The following is a 6,343-nucleotide window of genomic DNA, read 5'->3' on the forward strand; positions in this document are numbered from 1 at the left end:
TAAATGTCAAAGTTACGTAATTTACCAAAGTAATGTTTTGTTCCCCGGAGTGATTCTATTTGGCTCTTTAAAGAGTTCATTCACCTTAACTTTGCGATCAGTTCACGCGTTCAGTGAAGGAGTCAACTACTGAAGTTAAGCCTCACCGGGTACAAGTCTTTATATCACAAGTCTTATATCACACTCGTCCTGCATACCGCTACGATCCGCAATGTCTGAAAAACATCTTTTTTATTTCTTTACCGAGCTCAAAACTTACTATCTCTCAGTCTCTTATTTCTATCTACAAACATTAGGCCATCGACATTGCTGATCCCAGCCTTGGAGTCTCTGTGGCTCAGTGGTAGAGCATCGGAACGCGGAATCCGAAGGTCTGAGGTTCGATTCCTCGTGAAGACACAGATTTTTTTCTTTGTCCCATGCTCGTGACATGACGAAAAACATCTTTCTCTTTCTTTACCGAGCTCAAAACTTACCTTCTCTCTTATTTCTATCTAAAAAGATCTTGCAAGAATAATTCGAAATGCACTCCGAGTTATAAATGCTGAAAACTAATTCTTATTTCATTGTGCCGTTCCTTTCGTTTCAGAGTGCCTCAATGTCAGCCCGTTACTGCTTAAGTATTGTTTGGCGGATTAAGAATTTATTACGAAAATTAATAGCCCTTTTCCAAAATCCCACGATTCAGAGATCGGTTGCCGAAATAAGAGTGATCGGAGCAAGGATAAGTAGGGAGTTGCTTTCGACGGCACGAAACATGTAAATCCAGGGAAATGAAATAAAAGGGATAAACAACTGAAAAGCGAGCGATGACCACTCGAAACTTAAGAGGCCCTGCGCCTAAGAAACGACCGATGATTTCTAGCTAAAAATTAAAATCGGCCGATTTTTATCTTCCAAGTGGAGGTTACCTATTACTATTTAAAAATGAATTTCTTTTGCTTCAGTTTCGCTTTAAACCAAAAATATCGAGCCGCGAACTTGTTACGTCTGATAGCTGCAAAATCTGTCCCAAAATATGCCCTTTCAAAAACCGGTTCAAAAATCTCTATCGAAACACAAAATAATGAGAAAACTACGCAGTTATGAAGAAAAAGGCCTTTTAATGCAATATTATTCGATAAACATCGAAAAACTGCAGAAGCGAATGAAAAATTAATTTTCAAATATTGCATATCAAATTAGATGAAGCGTTGGAGATGATTTGAAAATAATTATTTCTACAAAATCCAACGCTGTTGAAAGCAATCACAGTGATGAATCAGACATTAGAAGGATATACATTGCGTTTCTGGAAAAGCATTTTCCGGCCAAAGTATATTGACCTTGCACGAAGCGTTCAAAGTTGCAGTGTTTACCGTTACGTTGCTACTCCGGCGAAACACTTCTCTGTTGCCAAGACGTCCATGGACAGCGTGATAAATGTCACTTTAAACCTTGCTAGGCGCTTAAATACCATCCTGAATAGAATGATATGGTATTAAAAGAGAAAGGAAGATGAAAAATAGGTAAAAAAAGAAAATCATTTACCATCTGCTGAGGTGAATTGAATCTTGGAAATGTTATCGCGTGACAGCACTCATTTCTCCAAACTACGGCGGAATCCAAGCGAAAGGGTAAAATATAAGTTAAAAAAAACTCTTCCGCCGCCAGAAATTCTGAAGTGAAACAGTTTTATATTATTGCTATGATTGATGATGAATTCAGGAGAAAATTAGCCTCAGATGGTGTCCATTTAGTTCTTTGGTGGGCCACATTTGTTTCGTTACATTCCAACGGACGTTATGGGTCAGCACTTACAGGGGTCAGCGGACGTAAAAATAGAAACAATCAGGTAATCATGGTGGATGCCTGTTCTTTGTCAAAAGAGGGTCTCCTGGACTGCGGATCCTCACGTGGTCGCACGGAGACGATGTTTCTGTATGAATGTCGAGATGATGTAACTACACATCTAAAAAATTGTTTTTTGTCGCGTGCAAACCAGAAAAAAAACGAGGTCATCCTGCAAGGGGGTGGCCTCGACCGTTTGTGCTCGCCATCGCTATGGTATGGGCAAGTACTGGAGGCCTTCAAAGCTGTGTCAGTATCCAGGGCACAAAGGACCACCTACCAGCGTAAAAAGTCGTGACGTGATCAACCCTGCCATGGCCAAGGAGGTGTTTCGGTTGTTTGACATATCTATGCCGATAGGCTCCCGTAAGAATAAAACATACAACTTTTGGAAGATTTCTTTGTCGTAAAAAATTTTCTTATTTTACAGTGCTTGTCTTATAGGGTATTTTTGATTACTTTTCTTTTATCTTTCCATTAGCTATATGTTGACCCTGTCGTAAAAAAACATAAAGCAGATACGAATTCTACACTGTTTGCTCCTAAAGAGGATTGTACAAAAACACATGCTACTAAAAAAACGTACAACTTAAGGTATGCTTAAATTGTAGAAATATCTTTTCTGAGTAAGTACGGGCTGAGACCCTATAGGTGTTTCATGACAGTACACAAAATTCATTATATGTTCACTTTATCTTTTCTGTGAGTAATAAATGAAGGTTTAATTTGATTACAAGGCTAGGCAACATTAATAAATAAAAATTAAAAATAATTTGTTTGTGACAGAGAGCCTCTTAAGACTATATGGCTCTCCCATAAGCCCGGTGGCTTCCTGGGTCCCCTCGCCTTATAGCTACAACCGCTGTAAATAAATTTTTTAGTATTGTGTAAATAAGGCAAATAAAAATATGATGATGATGATGATGAAACACTACACTGAGCCGAGTCCAGGTTTTGCAGCAACGCCTAAGACAATCGTCACGAGTCCTAAAGATCCAGCCTGGACCCTGGGTGCAAAGGGTGTACAAGGCAGTGGTAGCTCCGACGAAGAAGAGCCCTTTACACTCCTCGAGATGTTGAAATTCTTCATATGTACAACACGGCAATGTCAAAATTAGCAATGTCAAGTTCGTCTGCAGACAACTTCTCCCCCTTAACATCTCGCCTAAAGACATCATGGGAAAATATTACCGAACTCGATCGCCAGAAAAGCCAGGAAAAAGCTCTTCAAGGTTGTCTTCTGGTTTGTGAGGTGGTAGCCCCGAACGCAAAAGGGGATTTATTTCAGGTGCTATCCAAATCGAGTGCAAGAGCTTCAGAAGACGATCTTAGTGAAGAACTATCTGCGCTGATGACGGCTTATAGAGATGCACCTAGTGAAAGCGTCAAATTACAGATTTTAAGTCTGTATGCCTACAGATTCCCTACAAAAAAAACTTATGAAATGTCACGAACCAGATGAGCCCGTCACGCGCTGGCAAATAAAACAAGCCAGGAAACATGCTAAAGAAAAAGGACCTGGAATTCCACAGGAAAAAACAGTCCAACATCGAATTCGCCTTCTAATGGCAAACGTCGATCATTTCGTCGATTTTGTTAATGGGCCTTACTTCTATCAAGACGTGGCTTATGGTAGAAGAGAAATGAAACTAGGAACGGGAGAGAAACTGGCCATGCCTAACGTCGTGCGCACCGTAACTCGAACTACCATGATTAACCAGTATTTACAGTACTGTGAAGAGGAGGCGTTCTTACCCCTCAGCACCCGAACTCTTTCTAAGATTCTTGAGGTAAGGGAGGCATCCCAGAGAAGGTCACTTCAAGGCTTGGACAATATCGCTACTGATGGTGTAGCTGCATTTGAGACTCTAGAGAAAGTAATAGATGAACTGAATTCATTGGATGCTGAGTCCAAATGGTGTACGCAAAGCACGACAACCCTTAGGGGATGCAAACGGTACTTAAAAATAGGTCCGCAATGCGTACTTGTGTGGGATTTTATTGACAAAGTGTTTGGAAGGGGTTTTTGAGCGGAAGCAAACCTGTCGCTCACTGTGAGTCAACTGTACTACAGGGGTGATATTAGGCCTGGAATCAACAGTCTGAATAGTAATTTTTGTGTGGGAATTATTTGAACAAATACAGATTCACAGGAGGGATCTGGGGTATTAACTTTTCCTTTTATCAAGCAATAGCCTTTCCTTCCCTCCCTGGAAGCTTTTTGGCGTGTTTTTGAACGTTTGGTAATCGTCTTCAACAAATAAATTACCTCTTGGTGGCTTAGGCTATTTATTTGTTTATACGGCAATACTGGAAATACTTGGAGCAGTAAATATTTTCGTAACAGTCATTGAAAAAAAATTGAAAAAATTTCTGCTACTACTTTTTAACTCGTGGATACACGATAGCGTAGAAACGAGTTCTTGTGAGCGCTTTGCGATATGCAAATTAGCGTGGACTCTTCGTAATTAGTCGTAATTAGTCGGCTTCGAACTCGAGATCTATCCTTCCGAAGAAGTAAGTCCAAAGTCGTGGCGCTATTATGATTGCACTGATCGTTGCGATATTTATTGTCTTTACACGCCTGTTTCGACATTTACTATATTGAAATGGACTTCAAATGTTTCAGATTAGTGCTATGATCAACTTAAAAACCAAATTTGAAGCGTCTTCGAATCGTCCATGCGCTGAACATAACGAGGACCAGCGAGAATCACGAAGAGTTTGTGAGTGACAGCAAGCTGTTGTCACAGAAATTCCCACGGAAACATGTACACATGACATAAAAAAAATGGTAATTTGCAGCATTATTTCTTTCTACGCCAATTTGGGTCTTTCCGTTGTAATCGTTTCGTTTTGTTATTCTTCTATGCAAACGTGACTGTTTTGATGGTAAGAATGAAAGATGATCGCTTTCCACAAGTCGTTGCCGAGCACGTGACTATAATCTGGCTGGTGTTGTTTTGATCACTTGACAATCTTTTTCGCTGAAAATACAGGACGACTTCCTATTTCAAGGAATGTTTTTCCAATTAATTTCTATCGCATCGGTGTAAAAAAGTACAGGTATATGGGTGTTCTGAAAAACAAAAGGGAAATTCAAAACTACGAGAAATTGCGAGTAATCGGCCTCTTGTACTACACGCGGGTTTTTTTGGTGTAACATGCATGTGTTTCCCGTAAGTTACAAGCACTTTACGCACGTGGGAATGCTGCAATCACGAATTTTATATTACGTGAAAGTCACGCATGTGGTTGTTTGCTCACTTCACTAATATGTTTGTTTGCTTGTTGTTGTTTTTTTTGGTATCCTGGAGTATTTCAGGAGGGGTTGCAGACTTAACTGTGGAATAATTGTTTAATGCAGGGTTGTCAATAAAGGTTGCAGTTAGAAATTAGCCAAGATGCTAAGGGAGCTGCCTTGAAATTTCAGGACTGTGTGTTATGTAGTTTATTTTTGTCTTTTGTAAATGGTTGTTAAACTGGACAACTCTTAGAAAGATGACTTCAAACTTAATTTTAAAAGAAAAAAATTTTACTGCTTTCTTTTGTTGCTCTCTTAACTTAAAAACAATGTACATCATGATAAAGTAATTTGTTATAGGACACCGTGAAATGAGGCCCAAACAGCTTTATGATCTGTGAAGTGTGTTTCTAAAACATCTGCTTGTATATCAATGTTAGATGTATTTGTATATATATGATCAATTACTGTGTTGTTGTCAGTTGTATAAGTTGATATGAACTTAGTGGTTATCCCTCACTAGTAAATTATACAAAGGTCTTCTGTCTGTTTCAACAAGCCAATTTATATCAAAGTCTCTAGTAATGATATTGTTGTCTGGTGAAATGTTATTTAATACCTCAGTTATTGCTTCATAAAGTTGTCTTACAGGCACGTTTGGGGAGTGATATATCCCTATGATTGTCCAATCCTCAAACCTTGCTAACTTAATTACTGTTATTTCAACACCATGTATATTGTGACAATAGGGGTATCCAGGTAAGTATGGGATTTTACTGTACACAGCTGTACCACCATAAGACCTTGATCCATTGCTGGAATTAAGGTTATCATTACGGAAGAGAACATAACCAGCAATGTCATACATGTCATTATTATCTTGAGAATTAAATCTTGTTTCTGTGAAAATATTGATATCAGCACTTAGATAAATTAAGTCTTTATGTATATCTTCTATGTGTTTGTGAAGAGACCTTACATTAAGATAACACAGTTTAAGAAGGGAAAATGTTATGTCATGGAGAGGGAGATGCAAAGCTTAAGTTTTGCAGTTGTTCTTAATCTCTCCATCTGGATTAACAGCAATCTTGCTTTCACACAAATCAGAAATATATAGGCCTTCTATAGCAGTCACTCTACTGAGTCCCATATAATGTATGTGTGGAATAGTATTTCTGGTACTAAAATCCACAACAATTCTACTGTCAGTATCACCTTGTGACCTGTGAATTGTTTTTGCTGCTGCGGGACGCAGTGGAAATTGTTTTC

General features: G+C 38.9%; 1 non-coding gene across 1 annotated transcript; it reads left to right on the top strand.

Moving 5' to 3' along the window:
• Window positions 1–326: 326 nt before the first annotated feature.
• Trnap-cgg (transfer RNA proline (anticodon CGG)) lies at window positions 327–399 on the top strand. The gene has a single exon. It is a non-coding gene; the product is annotated as a tRNA-Pro (tRNA).
• The last annotated feature ends 5,944 nt before the right edge of the window (window positions 400–6,343 follow it).

Source organism: Pocillopora verrucosa, chromosome 1 (assembly GCF_036669915.1).
Source record: "Pocillopora verrucosa isolate sample1 chromosome 1, ASM3666991v2, whole genome shotgun sequence".
Classification (NCBI taxonomy): Eukaryota; Metazoa; Cnidaria; class Anthozoa; order Scleractinia; family Pocilloporidae; genus Pocillopora; species Pocillopora verrucosa.